A 24,451-nucleotide genomic window follows, 5' to 3' on the forward strand; every position below is an offset into this window, starting at 1 on the left:
GCTATGGCACTTATAGGAAAGGTGATCCTTTTATTCGGCAAGATTCAGCCTCCTTCCCTAACACATATCTTTAGAAACCTCCTGAGAAGGAGTATTTTTCGGGTCGTAGGAACGGTATTTGTGGATCCTACTCTAAAAGGGAGTACTATCCGGAGAAGATATACTAAACTGTTGGTCTTTTGTATGTTTTTTATATAAAACTGAATTATGTCTAAACTACGAAAAATGTGTGCGTGTGTGTATATATGTGTATGTGTGTATATATGTGTATGTGTGTATATATGTGTATGTGTATATATATATATATATATATATATATATATATATATATATATATATATATATATATATATAATATATATATACCCATACTTATACATGCACAAACATACATTCATACATATATATACATATATTATATATATATATATATATATATATATATATATATATATATATATATATATATATATATATAATACAAATTCATGTGTGTATATAAATATATATATACTGTACATATAAATTTACATGTATATATATATATATATATATATATATATATATATATATATATATATATATATATATATATATATATATATTATATATATATAAATGCAGCCACTTTCATCACAACCCTGGCCACTGTGGATTGGCCATTGCAAACCAGGATGCTTCCGACTAGTACAGCTTTGTTGATCATGGCGATACACAAACCCTTTCACGACGTTAAGGTATCCCCAGTCACATATATATTACATGGTAGGCATGGCTCAATGGCTTACTCTTTTGGATTCGATTGAATTAAAGAAAATGGGTTAAACAGAATAGCGCTCGGTTGGAAAAGCCGGATGCTTCAAGTGCAATGGCTCTAACACGGGAACTAGACCAGTGAGGAAAGGAAATAAGGAATCAAGTAGAATAGTGAGCCTGAGTGTACCTTCACGCAAGAGAACTCTAACCCAAGGCATTGGAAGCCCATAGAACAGAGGCTATGGCACTACCCAAGACTAACGAGGACAGTGGAAGAATATAGAACAGAGGCTATGGCACTACCCAAGACTAACGAGGACAGTGGAAGAATATAGAAAAGAGCTATTAGAGCAGGAGCCCGCAGTAGTTTGGGTAGCTGAAAAGCGAACCAATTTTCTTAGTTATAGTGATTTTGTATGTACATCACTGTTTATGAAAACTGAAGTCTGCCGGGGATCTGGTGGTGGGTGTGGCCCTCAGCGGCATGACAGTGATATGGAAAAATTGACCTAGATCAGCTGGAAAGTGAACCACATGATAATGGTGTTGAAATGTCCCTTATACCTTCAGGATCTGGGAATGGGTACTGACAGACTTTTCGTGTGGTGGCGTGACCCTGACAGATTTACGTAACTGCCACGTCAAAATTGACCTAGATCAGCTGAAAAGCGAACCGAATGAAACTTGTTGTAAAATCATCAGTACCACCCCAGGTATATTGAATGACCACTGACAGACAGTTTCTGTGGTGGGGTACCCCTGATAGACATGCCCAAATGACCAGACCCCATAAGTGACCTAGGACAGCTGAAAAGCGAACCGAATGAAACTTGTTGTAAAATCATCAGTACCACCCCAGGTATAGTGAATGACCACTGACAGACAGTTTCTGTGGTGGGGTACCCCTGACAGACATGCCTAAATGACCAGACCCAATAATTAATTCCTTCAGAACCAAGATGTAATGATCCTTTGTAACACTGGTCACTACATCCAAGTCCAGAAGGGGTTAAGCTAGATTAGCTTGTAAGCGAACAGATGAAATAGAATGAAACGAACATATAAAATTATCATGTATATTCATCATTGGCCAATGTTGAAGTGAACATTGTTTCCCATAGAACATCTATATCCCTGACATTGTAATACATAAAAAATATTGAAGAAGTAAATAAAAAACAAAATTAAAATCATGTTTTCTGAAAGACACCAAAGTAAATAATGCCATCCTGATGATAAGTGCCTATCATCGAACAGTTACAATGGATTAAGTGCATTTCCTTAAACATATATCTAATATCTAATATTTCATATCTAATATCGTACATGCACAATAGAATTGATCAGACTGAATGAAAATATAATCCATAATAATTCCTTTCACATCACTGTGGATGCTGAGAAATAATAGTAAAAAAAAAGAGGGATAAATCCGGCTGGCCATATATATTACATCATTAAATATTTTGTGCACATACTATAACCTTGCATTAAATGCATTGTGTCAATGGAGGACCAACTATTAAATATACTAATCCATCTCTTCAGTATCAGAATCTGAGTCCTCACTCCATGGCTCATCCTCACACTGTCATAGTCACTCAGTTCATCAAGGTTATCTGTTTCCATCACTGTTTCCTCTGATTGACTAAGAATTTCCTGATCTTTATCACTGTCATTAGCAAATAAAGAATCAGGAACGGCTGGTCCGTCAAACCAGGTTGGCTGCAAGTCACCATCTACTGCCCAACCATAATCAATGGCGCATGGGCCTTGATCTGGTGATTTTGTGTTAGCATGACTCCACAAAACTGTCACGTAGTGTTCCTTCAGTAGTTTTTTTCTTAAGTGTCCGACGTGTTGGGGGCAACAATGCGCAGTCAACCATTTCGATATGAAGAAGTGGGTTTTCCTAAAAGGAATGTGGAATCATATGACAAAATACTTCAAAAGAGAATGCTCTTAAGTTAGATTAGATTGAAATAATTGAGTAATACACTCAGAATGCTTTTCGTGTCAAAATAAATGTGGGTTGTTAAGACCCTAGAGTGAGAGACAGAAAGAAATATCATAAAATGTGCATTGGAGGTTACGATATGAATACATTGTTACTCTCTTGAGTCAATTCAAGGGACACATGTTACATCCTGAAAACCCAACACACTTGATACATATATACCTTATCTACTGTGCCCGACATCTGCATAATTTTTTATAACGTGCTTCATCTACATCACGTTCTTTGTTTTGGCCATACATCTTGCAAACAAACTCAGATGCCACGTCTATGTCAACTTAACCGTCAACTTCACCCATGTTGGAGAACAACTGGAGAAAGCTTCCAGTTGGGTCCTTCTCAAGTATTTCCAGAGGTTTGACTTTGCCTTTCCTGAAGGGGAATATGAATCATGTTGGTAACAACGGCATGACTACCTCTTCAAACTAGTTAACTTAATTTTTTCATGATTCTAAATCTTTGCTGTACAATGAGTATGCCAACTCAATCTGTCAGTTAAAGGTGGAACAAAATCCTACCTGTAAAAGGCTGATGTGAAGTCACATCCAGTGAATGCGTGGTTACCCGGCAGTGCTTTTGGGAGTCCTGATTTTTGCTCCTCAAGGACCTCTACAATATTGGTGACATTAATGTATCGCCTGCTGTTTTTGCTGCCACAGTCCATGAAGACATTTTTGGAGGACCTCACTTCTGGGTCTTGATTTCCAAGTATACCAATAAGTATAATGAGAACATCTGCATTGGATGCTCGTACAAGGATCTTGCTTCCTGAGGTATTTTCTAGGTGGAATGCTATAAGGGTATCTGCCTCCTCGTGGTTGGCCTGGAGGTGAGATGGGCTGGTCACTGAGATCTCCTGGAAGGCATTTGGCGTATATTGGAAACATTCACCGCCATAAGAGGCATACAGTGTTTTTCTATTTAGGATGTTCAAATAGTGATCCCCCCCCCCATTCCTTTAGCAGAAATTTTCCAAGTTCGTTTTTGAACATTCCATTATTGAGAAGTTTTGCTCCTTTATGTCTCATTGTCTGGTTAGGTCCAGTGATTGTGTAAACAGAATCTTCTGCACCACGCAATTTTCTCTCACTGTCCTTGACTGAATTTTCGACGTACTTATCAAGGCAGACATGGATTTCATCCCCTCCACCAGTGCATACTGTAGATAGGATGGTTCAGGCAATAGCTCCATACGATGTTCCAACTTTCATAACTGACAAGACAGAATGAATAAGCAGGCCTCCATCATGTATCCGAGCACAAATACCTTGATGTACCTCTGTTGGGATTGGTGTGTCTTTCTGGAACTCTTCCAGCCTATTCAGTAATGTATGCTTCCTGCTCTTCAAGAGTGCTTCATCAGCATGTGCCAGGGAAAGAGGATATGACGTGATTGGGTACCTGAGAACGTGCCTGAGATCGAAGTTGTTATTTTCGGCCACAACAATGATGATTCTTGTGAAAAAGTCCCTCAGACTTTCAACCCTCTTTGCAGTTTCTGTAGCAAGAGTCGTCCCTTTTTTCGCCCTTATCCTTTTTACTGACTTCAGAAATCTTGCCGAGTCCTTGTGCCACTCTCTTTCAAATTGTTGTATTGCTACCTACCCCCTCTGCAATGTTCCGAGGAGATACTTCTCAATTTCTTTTGTTGCCGCCCGCCCAGTTGCGTAGCATTGAACACAGCATCAGATGCCATCGATGTGGCCCTTCGGTCAATTGCCCCATTTTGAGGCCCTTGTAAGTTTGGTGTAAGGCCACCTAAGAGGCTTCTAAAAGACAGCTCCAGTTGCTTTGGTATATCCGGTGCACTTTCTTTCAAATTTTGCACTGTGGCTGGATCAGGCACTTTGAATTTTGGCAACTGCATGATCTGGGAACGAAGATGGAGGGCCGCCCATATAAGTTTTTCATTTTCCTCATGTTCCTTTGTGTTGTCATACAGATGTACTCGTGCCTGTTCTTCAGTGAGTGATGTGGCATGGATGAAATTTCCCCTTCTATTGTCAGCAAGCTTCACTCGGACTTGGTCACCAAATTTATCTTGAACTTTCCTTATCAGATTTTGTGTTGTGTATGCGTCAACATATTGGGGATCACCTCCATTACTTGTGTATTCAGCTTTGTACTTATTCAACAATGATGTCACCATCAGAGACTTTTCATTTTGGATAATTTGTTCTGTGATGAAACCACACAGTGATTTGAATGCCCTTTTATGGATATCATGAGGTGTTGCACAACTTGTTTCTGCCACTTCTGTCTCAAGCATGAAATGCCATCTGCACGACTTGTGGTATTTACCCTCTTTGGCAATAAGATCAATATTGCCCATGATCAAACTTTTGAAATGGTCATTTGTGGATTTATGGGCCCACTCGAATAGTGTATCACAGCCACCTTTTGTTGCAATTAATGTATGCGGTTCCTCTTTTCCCCCCGTTTCTTTTTCCTCTCCTTCCCACAGAAGATACACTCTCTCTTTAAGATGCCATGTCTCTCAGTCTTTGGCAAGACACTGCTTGACCTTGTATCTCTCTTTGATGGACCCAACTCATTTTCCGGTCTCTTCACAGCAGTGTATCTTCGGTGGCAGGAGGGATGGTACATTTCACCACAAAAGTCAGAGCTCATAATCCTCATAGTGACTTCTTCATATTTGTCACTCATCAAGATGGAACGAATGGATGCTGCATTCCTCAAGGAGGGTCCTGTTCGCTCAATTCTCTTCAACTGTTTATCCTCTTCAGTTAACGTTTTGCAGATGAAACAGATGGAGGCCACCGCACCATTTTCATTACCCTAGAAAAAAAACTTCCACAAATAACAAACTTCTTAATACTATTAGTGCTTCATACAATAACAAATGTTTGTTCTAAAACGAACTGAAAACACCACTAAAACAATTAGAAGTTGAAATTTTCATTACCTTCCCATTTATTCCTGGTGATGTACATTTATTATCATCTCCAGTTTGAGATAGCTCCTCTGTGAAACTTTCCAATAGATCTTCCACCTGGGAAGGAGATTTGTCTTGGTCCATTTCTTCAGTTACTTTGAACATGAAACAAATTTAATGTTGTAAAGAACATTGAAAGATTGATTGTCAATCACTATACCTGGAGTGGTACTGATAATTTTACAACAAGTTTCATTTGGTTCGCTTTTCAGCTGATCTAGGTCACTTATGGGGTCTGGTCATTTGGGCATGTCTGTCAGGGGTACCCCACCACAGAAACTGTCTGTCAGTGGTCATTCACTATACCTGGGGTGGTACTGATGATTTTACAACAAGTTTCATTCGGTTCGCTTTTCAGCTGATCTAGGTCACTTATGGGGTCTGGTCATTTGGGCATGTCTGTCAGGGGTACCCCACCACAGAAACTGTCTGTCAGTGGTCATTCACTATACCTGGGGTGGTACTGATGATTTTACAACAAGTTTCATTCGGTTCGCTTTTCAGCTGATCTAGGTCACTTATGGGGTCTGGTCATTTGGGCATGTCTGTCAGGGGTACCCCACCACAGAAACTGTCTGTCAGTGGTCATTCACTATACCTGGGGTGGTACTGATGATTTTACAACAAGTTTCATTCGGTTCGCTTTTCAGCTGATCTAGGTCAATTTTGACGTGGCAGTTACGTAAGTCTGTCAGGGTCACGCCACCACACAAAAAGTCTGTCAGTACCCATTCCCAGATCCTGAAGGTATAAGGGACATTTCAACACCGATTTCATGTGGTTCACTTTCCAGCTGATCTAGGTCAATTTTTCCATATCACTTTCATGCTGCTGAGGGCCACACCCACCACCAGATCCCCGGCAGACTTCAGTTTTCATAAACAGTGATGTACATACAACATCACTATGACTAAGAAAATTGGTTCGCTTTTCAGCTACCCAAACCACTGCTGGCTCCCGGTCTAATGGCACTACCAAAAACTAGTGAGCAATAGTTACATTTTGGAGTGTACTTCTCCTAGAAGAGCTGCTTGCCATAGCCAAGGAGTTTCTCCGGTCAATGACTCGATCTAAACCCGAAGTAGCTAGGCAACATCCTCTTTATCCAGACTCAATGACAATGTCACCAAATCCTAAGGCTGCGGCCAAATGGGCAACAATTTGGTTGGTGAATTCAAAATACACTGATCTGAAATGGACAGTTTAGTCTTCGAGCTGAAATGTTCAGCAAAATTGGTCTCGCAGGAGTCAACAAATCTCAATTTAAGAGCTCACTTCACTCCTGATTGGACCAGCCAAATTGCTCCCTATGTGGAAACAGCTTTCAGGATTCTATCACACAGAAGGAAAAGTAACGGAGCTGTGAAAACAGGTATTATCTCCCTTCATATGTCTTTACGCAATGCAAAAACAACACCTCACACCAAGTATCAACAATGACTGATTACATTCGTCATGCTTATATTTTTTCCAGCTGTCCCTGGCTCTCCTTTCAGGTTCAGTGTCAAGAAACTAGACTATATTCTTCACTGAGTATCAGTGATAAAAAACGACTTGAAGACAAGGCCTTGGTCTACAAACTCGATACCAGGGTTTGTGCTATGATGCTGTATGAACCATTACCCAGCATCTCACAGCGATATTCTGGTCACCAAAACACGAGTTACCATGGACGGCATGAAAATGGGCTTACAACAAACTAAAGACGAAGATATTTCTGTCTATATCATGAATGACAGCATTTCATGTTTAAAACGGAAACTATCAAATAATAAATATTCTAAGCTTTCCATTCAAATGTGCAGAAACACACCCAGATTGTGTCCGTGTTACTCTTTATATATAAATATTCCCTGCTACTTTTCCGCTAGCAAAGGGTGACTTTACGTCAGAGTGGCCAGCCAATGCAAAAGCCCGGGTCCTGCTCTTTAAGCAACGCATTATTAAACGACCAAACGAACGAACGTCAGAGTTCTGTGCAGATAATCTAGTTAATCCCAGCTGGTTTTCTGTACAAACCACGAACAACAAAATGCAATAACTACACTAAAATAATTCAATAAGATAAGAGGAAACTTTGTAAATAGAACTCTACATATAGTGCATTGCCTGTTAATAATACAATCCCATAGTAATGGTTTAAGACTCGTCATTTCTAGATAACGTGGAACTATTCCTTGAAAATGTTTTTGAGTCCCTTCGGATTCTCTGAAAGGTAAAATCAACAGAACTTCAGCTTTCCTAGTTACCCCTCGATTTGAACAGTGAATGAACATTCTTTGTAAAAGGCTCAGAAATTATTTGGGGAGTAAATCAACCATCTTCTAATTAAAAAGCTCAGAACATATTAGTATAGTAAACGAACAGTCTTCATTGTAAAAAGTTCAGATCTTATTTGAACAACAAATGAAGTTATTACCTTGTAAAAAGGTTTGAACTTCTTTGGACAGTAAATGATCCATCATAGCAATAAGTTCAGAATGACTTTGGACAATAAATGAACTTCACTAGAAAAAGTTCAAAACTTATCGAACAGCAAATAATCAAGCAGAGTAAAAAGCTCAGAAATTATTTGGAGATTAAATGAACCTTCTTCCCTGGAAAAAGTTCAGAACTTATTTGGACAGTAAATGATCCAACATAGCAAAAACCTCATAACTTATTTGGAGATTAAATGACCCTTCCTCCGCGAAAAAGACTCCAGAGCTTACGTGAACAATAAATCAAGCTGCTTCATTGTAAAAGGTTCAGACCTTATTTGGACAATAAATGAACCTCCTTCCCGGTAAAAACTCCCCAACCTTTCCCTGGCAAAAAGGGCCAGAAGTTATTTGGACAATTAATGAACATTCTTCATTCAAGAGACACATAACTCATTTGGATAGTAATTGAACCCTTTTCCCTGAAAAAGTTTCAGAATTTGTTTGAACAGTAAATGGAACTTTTTCTTTTCAAAAAGTTCAGAACTTATTTAGACAATAAATGACCCAACATTATAGGAAAAAAGGCTAGGTACTTATTTGGACAGTACATGAACTTTCTCCCCTTTCAAAACTCCAAGAGCTACTTAAAGGATTAAAGGTTTAAAGGCCGATCATGAATGACAGAAGCAAGTGACAGTGACATTGCCCTATCAAGCAGGATAATGCCCTAGAGACTGACCATATTACATATGATCACCACCCAAATCCCCTCTCCATCCAAGCTAGGATCAAGGAGGGCCAGGCAATGGCTGCTGATGAATCAGCAGATGGACCTATAGGCTCCCCCAAACTCCCCATCCTTAGCCCACAAGGATGGTGAGGTTGCAGCGACCAGAGGAACTAAACGAGTCTGAATGGGATTCGAACCTCAGTCTGGCAACCACCAGGTAAGGACACTACCACCAGGCCACCCAAACCCTTAAAACAATTAGAAAAATAAACTTATTTTTTTATCCCATAGTTTAAGAATTTGTCCAATTCTAAAGAAAAGTTGATATGCTGAAAATCACGATAGCAAAGACTTGAAATACGACAAGGCCACTCCAAGCAACTACTATAAGCATAGGAGATAGGGCTGAAAAGAATTCCTTTAAAATGTTTTGAAAACTGAGCACAGTGAGGAGAAGAAAAATATTGATAAAAGGGGGGGATTTGAAATATATTGGATGTGGGGGTTTGGAGACACACTTAATTTCTAGATTCTGAAACTTTTGTTTTCTAGTGAAATAGGTTGGGCCTTTTAGTCCCACTACTACTGTTTCGCAATTCAAATGGGCTTGGGAGGCTGATAGAGGCCATTAAAAAAAAGTCGGCGTACAATAGGAACGAGGAAGCTCCTGTTGATATGAGATGAAGAGAACAATAAAGGAAAAAATGAAGCTACTATAGACTATAGTGTATCGGCACAGAGAGTGGCATACGAAAGGAATATTGAGAAGAAAATTTAGATAAGTTAAAAACTCAATAGTAAAGGCAGATATGGATATAAGGATGGAAATATATTAGGTTATTTATCATGTATTTAAAACCTATCGCATCAAATATGCATGGAAAATTAACGAAATATCAGTTTGTAATCATATACGTAAATTTTAAAATATCTTGATATATGAATATAATTTCACGACAAATATGAAAAAACGTATTTCAATTAATAGCCCAAGTACTGAAGACGCTTACAATATACTTATTCAAGTACATATTGATAATCCGATCAAAATAATAAAAAATGTTACACAAAATGGAGTCAAATCTAATCACTAGGTAACTAACAAAGAAAACAATTGCATCAAGCAGAGGCATTTACAAGGGGGTTGGTGATAATTTCCAAGAATGCGCAAGGGGGGAACATTTTTAAAAAATGCGCAGGGGGGGGAGGGATTTCTAAAAATGCGCAAGGGTCAATATTTGCCAAAATGCGCAGAGAGGAAACATTCCCAAAAATAAAAAATGTTGAACTGACAGGAACAAGAATTCCAGGAAAGGAAAGGAGCTCTAAGCTCTCACAGCATTGACTCGGAGCATATAGAATAGAGCTTCTCCCAGGTCCCCAACGCAACAGCAAGAGCTCTCCACATATATGTGGAAACCTTTTCTGGATAAACATCCATGGGAAAGAGGCAAGAGGTGGGGAGGGAGGTGGGGGTGGAGAATACCCAAAATATGAATGAGTTCAACATGGAAGGGGGAGAAGAGAGGAGAGGGGGACACAGATGGAAAAATTGGTGAATATACGAGGCACAATGGGGATGGGAAAACATGTAATGTCGATATATGTCGAGGAGGAGAAGGTTTTCCGAATTCGCAAAGCAAACGTGGTAGGACCGTGTGTGTGTGTTGTGTGTGTGTATGTCTGTGTGTGTGTGTGTGTGTATAAACACTTGACGTGGATTTAAACTATTTAGTTTTTTATAAGCATACATGAAATTCCTTCAATAAATGGTTGTAATCCTAATTACATGATAAATTTATAAACTTCTATACATATACATACACACGTGTATATATATATATATATATATATATATATATATATATATATATATATATATATATATATATATATATATATATATATATATATATATATACAGTATATATATATGATACACAACGTTCTCCAACATTAATAAAACATGAACAGGAGGTTCAACATGAAACAGTTTTAGTTCCATGAATGTTAAATCACATAAAAAAAAGGATGATGGATAAGATTAAAGAGAATAATTCACAGGTAATAAAAATGCAAAATAAACACATTAGGATTCAGAGAGAAAATACGTCCTCTGGAGAGAGAGAGAGAGAGAGAGAGAGAGAGAGAGAGAGAGAGAGAGAGAGAGAGAGAGAGAGAGAGAGAGAATGTATATAAAGAAAAATCAAGTTGATAAGGAGGGTTATGTAAAAATGGTAGTTGAGAGAGAGAGAGAGAGAGGGGGGGTGGGAAGGGTATATAAAGAAAAACTAAATTGATAAATATTTTTGTAAAAAAATAAAAGTTGAGAGAGAGAGAGAGAGAGAGAGAGAGAGAGAGAGAGAGAGAGAGAGAGAGAGAGAGAGAGAGAGAGAGAGAGAGAGAGTATGTAAAGAAAAATTGAGCTGATACAGTACTATGTAAAGAAAAGTTGAGAGAGAGAGAGAGAGAGAGAGAGAGAGAGAGAGAGAGAGAGAGAGAGAGAGAGAGAGAGAGAGAGATTGGATTTCAATATCGAGGATTATAAGAGGCACACCACAAATGAGGAGGAAAGGAGTCTGTCAAGAGGCCCAAACTATTGACGTCAAAAGTGAAGTGGAAAGAAAAATATTGACTGAACTCCAAAGAAAAGAAAATCCAAGACTAAGACATACTATTTTCCATTAAATTTCTCTTATTCAAACCTTGAAAAAAAAATTCCAAAATGGGGAATTTGGTATATTATTTTGGACTGTAATTGGAAAACTTCCAATTTTGCTATTATGGATAAGACATGTCAGCGTTTTGCATGTTGGTAAAAGGAATTTTTTTTTTCTTTTTTGAAACGTTGCAAAAAACTAAATTTCAATTTTGTGATTATGAATATGTGAGTGTTTTGCATGTTGATAAAATGGAAAAATCAGAATGTTACTTTGAAACGGTGCAAAAATATTTAATAGGGTCAAAAATACTAGATTATGATAAGTTAAATACCAAGTAGGTACTTGAAGGTTAGTGAGTCGTTAAAACATATGTTAGCAGATTTAAATATGAAGCATCTACTTACATTATTTACTTATCATGTAATATACTTATAAACTGGTATATTGAATGCTTGAAATTCAAATAGTTTAATTAGGTTATGATTTTATTAAGTCTAAAAATAATCAATAAATTGATTTAGAACCTATGAAGGAATGAGATAAAAATATAAAATACTTTTTCGAATTTGGAAAATTTAATAACAATTCAGGCCATGAAAAAGTATATGCATGTTATAATTATAAAAAAAAACAGAATAATCGAATTTAAAGAAAACCAAAATTAAAAAGCAAAATAACGAAAAATAAAACAAAAAGACAAGAATTATGACTCCAGTTGAAAAAGTCATGGAAATACTTGAAGCATAAGAATTATGCAGAATTTTTTTCTCTCTCGCAAGGAGCAGAGGTAATGAAGTTCTCAGAGCCAAGGCTGAACGAAGTAGTAGAAGAAGAAGAAGAGGCGGAGAAAATAAAAACAACCGAAAAAGAAGTAGAGTAGACATGGAATGGAAAGAGAGAAATGCTAAAAAGGCTCGAGAAAAAGAAATCCCATTAGTTTAAGACAAGGGCTCTTGATGTAGCAACGAACGCACACTTCACCCTCTATTCAAGAAATGTACCATTTTCTGGCTGGTGGAATCAACCTTCCAGGAGTGAAGCCGGAAGGGGTAAATGAAGGAGGAAAGAAACATGTCTAACAGTCAACTGCAATATTCTGAGAATTAGCACCAGCAATTTGCGCTAAATTTGCTGCGTATATTTGTGGAGTTTTCTTTCCCATGGTTTGACGCTTTTAAAGTTTTAAAGGCCACTCATGAATGGCAGAGGCATCCCTAGAGACCTACCATATATATATATGATCAGCACCCAAGCTAGGACCAAGGAGGGCCAGGCAATGGCTACTGATGACTCAGCAGATGGACCTATAGGCTCCCCCAAATCCTCATCCTTAGCTCACAAGGATGGTGAGGTTGCAAAGACCAAAAACACTAACGAGTTTCAGCGAGACTCGAACCCTGGTCTGGCATTCACCTGTCAGGGACGTTACCACATCGACCTCCACAACCCTTACATTTAATCACAGTATTTTGAGAATTAACACTAGCAGTTTACATCGCCTTCGCATTGCATGTGTACCATATTTGTCCGTCTTTCTGAGATGATGAATGTAGAAGTATTGAATTAAAAGCTCAATATAGAGACGACTGGCGAAATCTTACTGAGGTGCTTTGCGTCAGTAGGAGGAGGAGGAGGAGGAGGAGATGATGATGATGAAAGTATCCTTGTTAAGTACAGCATGATAAGAATTAACATCGGCAATCTGTATTCAAGTTACTACTTACTTGTTAACCTGTCATCCATTTTCTTTATTATGGAATATCAAAGATCATTACAATTAACTTTAGTCATAACCCACCCTACTTTGCAAATATTACCTGTTTGGAAAACCTTCCCTTATGTAAATTGAGGATGTATACCCACACCACGAACATAACCCCGTCACCCCCGCCCACCCACCCATCCACAAAGAAATGAAGGTCATATTTACAAATAGGCCTACTGATTGCAAAGGCTACCCTTATGTAAATGGAGGCTGTATACCCACAACTGGAATATCACCCAGTCACCTCGCCCCTCACCCCACAAAGTAATGAAGGTCTTGTTTACAAATAGGCCTCCTGTAGACACTGAAATCAAAGCAATACCAACCAAATTTCCAAAAGTCTTCATGTGCAATAAGTACACATAAAAACCTTTACTATCTTTCCAAAATCTGTTAATTCGAAAGCCAACAACATACATGTGTATCACAATGTGGAGCATCCGGCTTATGAAGCTGATAACCCATTTATCTAGTTATTTGGGGATATTCAAATATTCATGTACTTTATTGATATATGAAAATGATCCGGCCAAAAGACCACTCCAATATATCTCTGGCCTCTGCATTGTAATTGTCAGTGTCACATTTTTTTTTTACTGAAAGTATGGTGAATTGTTATTAGGGACTCTCTTAGAACTGGTTTCTAATAAGATTTATTGTACTTCATATTCTGTTTTACAAACTGTACCTCAAATCGACTTAGTTTATCCTGTATTGCAAAACGTGACACTTGGCGATCCTGAACAGTACTGTATACGGTAGTGTTACTTTCCCAATAGTATGAATTCTAATACAAAGAATGTAGCACAGTCAGCAGAACCTAGTCAAGGATAACATGGAAGGAATTTGCTCAAATACTGCCTAAGATATTCTGCCTAGCCTAAAAGTGGAGTTGGCCTAATCTAAAAGTGGTGTTGGCCTAATCTAAAAGTGGTGTTGGCCTAACGTAAAAGTGTTGTTGGCCTAATCTAAAAGTGGTGTTGGCCTAACCTAAAAGTGTTGTTGGCCTAATCTGAAAGTGGTGTTGGCCTAACCTGACATTGGGATGTGTCACACTGAAGACCAAACCCGTCAGTAATTCTCATATAAAAATAGCAGCCAAGGCAGCAGGATCTAACTAGTAACAGCCTATTATCAACTATAACTAATGTTAACTGCCCTCTAGTCTAATGTAAGCGTTAAGATTTACTGGGCCCGTAAAATGAATGTGTCATTCTGAAGAAAGCGTTGTACGTAGGATGTCCTACCATTTAGGTTAGGCTTAAGTTTCCTTATGCCTGCTCATTTGAGTCTATTGTAGGGCCAAATATCACCTAAAATTGGATACTGTACTGCCCATTCAACACCCACAAGTCTTTACTCTTTTACCTAATATCTAATAAATATATATGAATAAACTTGATCATAGAAATATAACTTATCAAATGAGGTTTCCATCTCTTGTCTTAATATAATTGTCTCTTGCTGATGGAAAGACAAAGTAATAAGTCCCCTTGTAAATGTATTTTACAAGGGACCACAGGACATAAATTTCTTATATGATACTAGATTCTTTAATATGGTAGCCAGTATTCCTGGTTGCTTTCAATTTACAAAGCTGGAGCTGTTGTTTCTTAATACATTGAAACTTTACAGCCTGAATAAGCTACAGTTATAAATTTGAACTGTCAAGTTTTCTAGCAAATTAATTATAACACCTACACTAAGCCTAGTACTCTAAACTACTCTCTTAGATCTTTGATATTAACAATCTACACGATAAAATAGACATATGGAGACATCTCTCAAAAAGGCAGTTCAATCTATTTTGAAATTTAGTGTACATTCATCTACTGTATTTTGATATTTGATTATGTTGAAAATGCTCTCTGTGAAGTAATAAATATCCCCCAAATAATGACCCATATGATAGACAGCTACAGCTCATTCATGTACGGCTTGCTGGAACGGAGGAGCAATGAGATAATGTCTATTTGCAAGAAAAGCGAGTCACGGCTGAGTAAAAACCATTTGAGGAACGTCATACATATTGTAGGTAACTATGATAGTTTATAAGTGACCTACGAAGGTAGCACGTGCAGTACACCCATGTACCGCTCCCCGAACAGAGGAGCAATGGGATAATGTTAATTTGCGAGCAAAGCGATCCACGACCGAGCAAACACCATGTGAGGAATGTGATTTATATTGTAGGTAAGTACGATAATCTAATAGCGACCCACGGATATCGTGTGCGCAGAAAATCTGTGTATGCCTATGACTAAAGGAATGAGACAATGTTTATTTGCGTGCGATGCCACCCATGGCAGAACATAAACCAGCTGGGGGCATGATATGAATTATAGGTAATTATGATACTTTAATTTTACACCACTTACATGTCAGCTACCATATCTTTTACCAAATGGTTACCTTGTGTTTATTAATTTTTGGCCATTACTATTATATATTGAGGGATGTGGGTTAAGAAACTTATGAATGGGTGGTTTGCCTCAAAATTCATGGTCATAAATGGTTAAAATCCAAGATAGCAAGTAGGAAATATACATGGTTGATATATTTGGCTAGAAATTAAAACATCATATATTTACCAAAAATAATTTACTTAATTGTTCCTTAAATATGGAACAAACAACTAGTAATTGTTTTATAAGACGACGATGTCGATGGTATATTAAATTTACAGGGTTAGGTAAGGGGACAGGTACTAACCTACCGTAACCCACCTAACCAGAAGTAAATCATCTCCCCTTTAAACGAATCTGCCTTTACACTTGCACACTGATGTAGGGTTCTATCACTAAGGCATGATTAGGCGGTACTTTGAATTACTGGAATCCCCCTGGATTTACTGGAATCCTCAGTTAAATACTGGAATTCCTTTGAAAATTACCGAAATCCCCTACAATGTCACTGCAAACTCTTAGAAATCGATAAATAATGTTTTTATTAAGATACTTTATTTTTATGTTTTTAGCATTTATATTTTTTATGTATTTGCAGGTGGAACCTTGGCTAGGGGTTGTGACCTGGGAAGGTTTGTGACCTGGGAAGGGGGTCCGGGGGCTTGCCCCCAACTAGGGGTTGTGACCTGGGAACTACTAGGTTAGGTTAGGTGGGTTTGTTAGGTACTGTCCCCTTTTGTACTATTGTAAATATTGTGTAAAGGGTATATAGAAAAATGCTTTGAAATAAAAATTTAATTAATTTACTAAAAAATAATGTAAATTAATAAAAACACATACTATTTATCGATTTCTAAGAATTTGTAGTGATATTGCAGTGGATTTCGGTAATTTTTAAGGGGATTCCAGTAATTCATGGTTCCCATGATTAGTTAAGTAAATGATGTGTAACATCACAGCTTAGTATTCAATGGATAATTTGCATGCAAGAAAGATGGTTTAAATAAAAATAAAGTCATTCATATTCAAACACAATTTGAGGTCACATATGGCCTACCACGATTCCTACCTAGCCTAGGCTGGATCCTATTTGCCAATAAACAATTTGGGCTAAATATAATACACACATTTGGAGATTTTGCATACTCTTGGCAGTCAGAGGCATGTGAGCAGTCTGACTTAAGGAATTACAGGGCAACGATGCTTCTACAAGATCTTAACACCAACTGGAATAGGAACGCAAACCTAGCACTACAAGGCTTGGCTAAATATTTGGAATCCATGCCAGATTGCCACGTATTGTATTCATGCAATTATAACCTATCTTTATTGATCATTATTAAGTGAGCTTCAGAATACCTCAATGGCAAATATATGTAAAACATACCAGTGCTCAGTCTGTCTTCTTTGTTTACAAATGTCTTGGAAGTCACGGTTGATTGCCTCCATCTTTATCAGTGACGTCATAGTGATGACGTAATTGTTAAAATAGTTTGACTTCTGCTCTCATAGAAAACGGTTCGTTTATATTTTAGGGCAGACTAAAGAATGAGTATCCATGAGGCTTGATTATGAAATATTTGCGTATATATAAACATACTATTCTATTAACATACTAACATAAACAATGCGCCATGCAGTTGGAGAAACACATAATATATACTAATAAAATAATAAGAAAGATAATAATAACAATAATAATATTCAAATAAATATATTGGCGTGGCATCTTGCTATTTTGAAGTTTAAATAACTTTTCATAGATGAAGACCATATAATTAGTTAACTGAGGACTATGATAATTCCTTAGAGTTCCCACTTCTAACTAACAAAATGATACGAAAAATGATAATAACAATATTAGCATTCAAATAAATATGACGTGGCATCTCGCTATTTTGAAGTGTAAATAACTTTTCAGAAATGAAGCCTTATAAATGATCAACTGAGGACTTTGCTCATTTATAAGAGTTCCCCTTCTAGCTAACAAAAACAACAACACTAAACAAATCCATGCACATCACAGCATCGGGCAACCTACCCTCAGGAGATGAATTGCACCAGTGTCTTCGTCGATGGCAAAACTGGATCTGCTTCCGTTGCTGTAAACGCCGTCACCTGTGAGACTGTATTGCAGGTGGCCGTATTGCTCGCCGTCCAGGTCAGTCGCTGTCACCTGCTGGAGAGGTTCATTGAGACAATTGTTAGATGGATGCTGAGTCTCTGCAAGGAATGGAAGACAGTTCTATAGATGAAGTTAAGAGAGAAGGAACTTCATTTAATTAAGAGAGATGGTAGATGGATGCTGAGTCTATGCAAGGAATGGAAGACAGAAGTTCCACAGATGAAGTGAAGAGAGAAGGAACTTCAGTTAATTAAGAGAGATGTTAGATGGATGCTGAGTCTTTGCAAGGAATAGGAGACAGAAGTTCTATAGATGATATTAAGAGAGAAGAGACTTCAGTTAATTAAGAGAGATGGTAGAAGAGTGCTGATTCTCTGCAAGGAATTGGAGACGAGAAGTTCCATAGATGAAGTAAGGAGAGAAGGAACTTCATTTAATTAAGAGAATTGTTAAATGGGTGCTGAGTCTCTGCAAAGAATTGGACACAGAAGTTCCATAGATGAAGTAAAGAGACAAGGAACTTCAAAGGAACTTTAGTGTGGAGTTGAGTTAACGAAGTTCTCTATCAGTTATATGTTTTAAAGGCAAATTTAGACACACTTCATTTTTATATTAATCGCATCCTGTAGAGTTCACTGAAGTGTTCTTTTGTTAATATAATAAGTTAGAGAGAAGTTCAACGTAGAAGAAAGAAAAAGAAGTTACTAGAAGTTCTATAGAAAGTCGATATATAAGGTAAAAAATTAATTTGTTGTTAAAAGGCGAAGCAGCTGTTTAATAGTTGTTTTCTTGGAAGTTAATATCAGTTATGAATTATAATTTAACAGTCATAATAGTGGACATATTAAGTATATTTATCTTTTATTCATAAGATAATAATTTTTGTTTCCCCTAACCTATTATAGATCATCTTATCATAAACTTTTGTATTATAAGATAATTGATTATCTTCCCTTTCAAATTTACTTTATTTCAAAATCATTGTTAAGCCTTAAAGCAATTGACCAAGACTTTCAATATTTACTCAAGTCAATATAACATTTATATCTGAAGGCAAAAAAAAAACTATACATAAGGAAAAGTGTCCTTTTAATTTTTTTTTTTTTTTTTTTTTTTGTTCTGAAATCTCTATATATTTTTTTCAATTTATAAATATGATTTATTAAGTTATGATTTAGTACCCCAAAATCCAAAAGCCCTGTGTTAAAGAAATTGAAGCCTGTAAACTATACAGTTTTTCAAAAACAAAAGAATAGAAAATAGAAACCAATGTAGAATAGGTTCACGACTAAAAGTTGACATTTCTGCCAAAAGCTTCCTTGCAACACGCAAAGGATTGCAGTCTTCAGAAAACAAATGTCTTAAAATTGGAAGTACAAAAAATTCGGTACAGAAATTTTTTTAAGGCCACTCAGGACTGGCAGAGGCAAGGGACAGGGACGGCATTGCCCTAGAGTGACCATATATACGTGTTATCAGCGCCCAAGCCCCCTCTTTACCCACGCTAGGAGCAGGGAGGGACAGGTAATGGCTGCTGATGACTCAGCAGGTAGACTTAAAGGCTCCCCCAAAACCCCCACCCTAAGCTGACAAGAATGGTAAGGTTGCATAACCTAAAGGAACTAACGAGTTTGAGCGGGATTCGAACCCAAGTCTAGCGATCAACAGGCAGAGACGTTACTAATAAGGTCACAACAACAGAGAAGAAAAGGAAATAAAACGAGGAGACATCTTATACTCAAAAGAGCAAATATTCTAGACATATATATCTCGAAAAATAGATCTTGAAATATCATGCGATACGAATAACAGGAATTGGAATGTGTTCTGGAATTGGAACATTACAGTTCTTCGCTGGGTACACGGTACAGCAAATTACTGAAATTTTGGATTTCCTTGTTCATGAAATGGAATTTTCAGACCAAAATTTATCGGGAGTGCAAGAAAATAAAAAATAAAAATAAAAAACAAACTTCACGTTGTGATTACCCATCTCTCAGTGGCTATTTTCCTCTTGGTAAGGGTACAAGAGACTCTTTAGCTATGGTAAGCTGCTCTCCTAGGAGAAGGACACTCCAAAATCAAACCATTGTTCTCTAGTCTTGGGCAGTGACATAGCCTCTGTACCATGGCCTTCCACTATCTTGGGGTAGAGTTCTCTACCTTAAGGGTACACTCGGGCACACTATTCAATATTATCTCTCTTCCTCTTGTTTTTGTTTGACGTTTGTATAGTTTATACATGAAAGATTTATTTATAGCCTACGTATTGTACTTTAAATATTTTATTTAAATTGTTTATCACTTCTCTTGTAGTTTATATATCTCCTTGTTTCCTTTCCTCACTAGGCTATTTTCGCTGTTGGAGCCCTTTTCCAATTAGGGTTGTAGATCAGCTAGTAAAAATACTGTAATAATATGGGGTCACTTAGGTCAAATGTTAATTCCCAAAATATCAACTAAAAATGAGCTAATTTTCGCAATATGCGAAATAAATTTTTAATAACCAATTATCGTTTAGCGTTGTTGTTAAACGAAATAAGGTTGAATAATAGCAGTGCATATATTACCCTTAGCAAAAGGAAAAATGTTTAAAGGCTTTATGGAGAAAATAAGGTTGCATAATTTTCTAGTATTTAATTTTAATAATTTTCGATATAAATAATACATAAACAATGCAATCTCTCTCTCTCTCTCTCTCTCTCTCTCTCTCTCTCTCTCTCTCTCTCTCTCTCTCTCTCTCTCTCTCTCTCTCTTATATATATATATATATATATATATATATATATATATATATATATATATATATATGTACATATATATATATATATATATATATATATATATATATATATATATATATATATATATATATATATATACTGTGACAACGTAATTGTTAGGTTCTAACAGAGAGTCGAGGTGAATGCAAATGGGTTTTATTGAACAGAAAACAATGGTTTAAGCTGAAAGATATTGAACTTTGTAGGCAGTTTAAAGAAAAAGTATTAGAGGAACTAACTCAGGAAATTGAGGATGTTGATGAATGGTGGAATAGAACGATGGAGATAATACTGCGGGTTGCTAGAGAAATACTGGGTGAGAGTAGTGGTAAGATGTTCGAAAATAAGGAAACGTGGTGGTTCAGTGAAGAAGTGAAGGATGCAACAAAGCAAAAGAGAGAAGCAAAGAAAAGGTGGGAGGGGACCCAAATGGAAGAGGACTGGATGGCCTATAAGGAAGCAAATAAATTAGCAAAGAAAATTGTAGCAATTGCTAAGGATAGAGCATATGATCAGCTTTACAAAGAGCTAGATACCAAGGAAGGGAAAGGAAAGATCTTTAAACTAGCACACATGAGAAATAAGAATACCAAGGATATAACACACATAAGACAGATTAAGGATAAGGATGGAAATATACTGAGAAATGAGAGAGACATAATAAAGAGATGGGAAGAATATTTTGAGGCCTTACTGAATGAAGAAAATGAAAGATTTCTAAGAGGAGACGGACACACAAATTGTGGACCAGTCACAGAAATAACAAAAGCTGAGGTTAGAGGGGCACTGGGAAAGATGAAAAATGGTAAAGCTGTGGGACCAGATGGCATACCTGCAGAAGCCTGGAAGGCTCTTGATGAGGAAGGAATTGACATATTGTGGCAGTTAATGAAAAAGATTATGGAAAGTGAGACAATACCCGAAAAATGGAGGGAAAGTATATTAATCCCAATATTCAAAGAGAAAGGGGACATACAGTGTTGTGAAAATTATCGAGGAATAAAACTCATGTCACATACACTGAAGGTATTTGAAAGAATTATGGATGAAAGATTACGGCAGCAAGTTTCCATCGGTAGACAGCAACTAGGATTCATGAAGGGGCTTAGTACTGTGGATGGTATTTTCGCTTTGAGACAAATTATGGAAAAGTACAGAGAGAAGCAAAAGGTCTTGCATATGGCCTTTATAGACCTAGAGAAGGCATATGACAGAGTACCACGACAGGAAATATGGAGATGTCTCAGGGAGAGAGGAGTGATGGAGAAGTATGTCAGAATGATCAGGGAGATGTATAGAAATGTAAAAACCAGCGTCAGATCTACAGTTGGAAGAACAGAAAATTTCCAAGTTGGAGTTGGACTACATCAGGGATCTGCTCTAAGCCCACTCCTGTTTAACATCGTCTTGGATGTGTTAACAGAGGATGTCAGGGAGGAGCCACCATGGTGTCTGCTCTATGCAGATGATATAGTCTTGGTAGCCGAGAACAGGGAAGAACTGGAGGGGAAACTAGAAAGATGGAGATATGCCTTGGAGAGTAGAGGTTTAAGAATAAGCAGGAAGAAGACAGAGTATATGACAACCGAGATGGATGGCGACCAGCAAACAACAATCAAATTAGGCGGAGGAAATATCAAAAGGGTTCATAAATTCAAGTACCTTGGTTCAGTGATCGACAATGGGGGGAACATGGAAGAGGAAATTAACAACCGGATTCAGTGTGGTTGGAACAACTGGAGGAGGGTGTCTGGTGTCATATGTGATAGGAAAGTCCCTATAAGATTGAAGGGCAGAGTGCACAAGGCAGTGGTTAGACCAGCAATGACATATGGATTGGAAGCAGCACCCCTAAAGAAAACAGAGGGTAGAAAGTTGAATGTAACCGAGATGAGGATGCTTAGGTGGATGAGTGGAGTAACCAAAAAGGACAGGGTTAGAAATGAACATATTAGGGGTACAGTAAAAGTCACTGAGGCATCAAAGAAAGTGCAAGAGGCAAGGTTAAGATGGTATGGCCACCTGATGAGACGAGAAGGGCAACACATGGCAAGAGAAGTGATGGACGTGGAGGTGGATGGAACACGAAGGAGAGGAAGACCTAAGACCAGGTGGAGAGATTGCATTAGAGATGATATGAGGGAGAAGGGAGTATGGGAGGAAATGACACAGGACAGAGGGAGATGGAAGAGACTCATTAGAAACGGCGACCCCGAATAGGGATAAAGCTGGGAAGAAGAAAACAAGTTTATATACAAGCAGTTGAGAGCAACAATGTCACAAAAGTTCAAATAATATGAAACATGCGATGGTAATATTAAACCATTTTTTTTTATTATCAGTGCGGGAGAGAGAAATGGTTTGTGTATGACCATGACCAGCAAAGCTGTACTACCCAGGGCTATCCATAATTTATACATATGATTTATCAAGTTATGATTTAGTACCCCAAAATTCCAAAAGCCCTGTGTTAAAGGAATTGAAGCCTGTAAACTATACAGTTTTTCAAAAATAAAAGAATAAAAGATGGAAACCAATGTAGAATAGGTTCACGACTAAAAGTTTACATTTCTGGCAAAAGCTTTCTTGCAACACGTAAAGGATTCCAGTCTTCAGAAAACAAATGTCCTTAAAATTGGAAGCACAAAAAATTCGGTACAGAAATTTTTTTTAAAGTCACTCAGGAATGGCAGAGGCAAGGGACAGGGGCATTGCCCTAGCAAGCGAGACAATCCCCTATAGACTGACCATATATACATGTGATCAGCGGCCATCCCCCTCTCCACCCAAGCTAGGACCAGGGAGGGCCAGGTAATGGCTGCTGATGACTCAGCAGGTAGACTTATAGGCTCCCCCAAAAACCTCACCCTAAGCTGACAAGAATGGTAAGGTTGCATAACCTAAAGGAACTAACGAGTTTGAGCGGGATTCGAACCCAAGTCTAGCGATCACCAGGCAGAGACGTTACTAATAAGGGAATAACAACAGGGGAAAAAAAGACAAGAAAACGAGGAGACATCTTATACTCCAGTGGTTCCCAACCTTTTTTCTGTCATTACCTCCGCCAGGAGGTTATGTTTTCGGTTCGGTTTGTTTGTTTGTTTGTTTGTCTGTCTGTCTGTGGACAACGTAGAGGCCACATTTCTACACGGAATCACTTCAAACTTGGCCAAGTAGTTCCCCAATGTGTATGGAAGAACTGATTAAATTTTGGTCAAGGTCACCCCAAGGTCAAGGTCACAGGGGTCACTGGTGTCACTATGACATAAGTGGCCATATCAAGAGACAGAAATAAAGCACTGACTTTTGCATAAGCCAACAGGGAAGTCCTAGTCCAGGCGCAACCCATGGGTGATGTTCAAATTTATAAAGGTCAAAGGTCAAGGTCATATTGGTGCATTATATCAATGTCATATTAAGTATCAGTGGCAAATGAACAAAGATCACTTGAAGGTCAAAAGTCAAGCAGGTCACTTGAAGGTCAAGGTCACGTGAAGGTCAAGGTCACGTGAAGGTCAAGGTCACCTGAAGGTCAAGGTCACGTGAAGGTCAAGTACATTTGAAGATCAAGGTCACTTGAAGCCAAGGTCATGTGAAGGTCAAGGTCACGTGAAGGTCAAGGTCACTTGAAGGTCACGTGAAGGTCAAGGTCATGTGAAGGTCGAAGTCACATCAATTCATGATTCTAGGACATATGGCGCTCTAGGTCACCTTGGCGGAGGTATGTCCTCTACGAGGACCATGTCCGCGTTCAGGACTTGCTCACTTGTTTCCCTCCTGCACCCAGTTCAACCATCCAGATTTCCCCCTTTATGCCCCGCCCAGCCC

The 24,451-nt window shown here is 37.8% G+C and overlaps 1 long non-coding RNA gene across 1 annotated transcript in view; it reads right to left on the reverse strand.

Moving 5' to 3' along the window:
* Positions 1-17,727: 17,727 nt before the first annotated feature.
* Positions 17,728-24,451, reverse strand: part of LOC137625704 (uncharacterized) — a 29,020-nt gene continuing 22,296 nt past the window's right edge. The window contains exon 4 of the long non-coding RNA XR_011040875.1: positions 17,728-17,894. This is a non-coding gene — a long non-coding RNA (uncharacterized lncRNA). The remainder of the gene's footprint in view (positions 17,895-24,451) is intronic.

Source organism: Palaemon carinicauda, chromosome 32, assembly GCF_036898095.1.
Source record: "Palaemon carinicauda isolate YSFRI2023 chromosome 32, ASM3689809v2, whole genome shotgun sequence".
NCBI classification, from domain to species: Eukaryota; Metazoa; Arthropoda; class Malacostraca; order Decapoda; family Palaemonidae; genus Palaemon; species Palaemon carinicauda.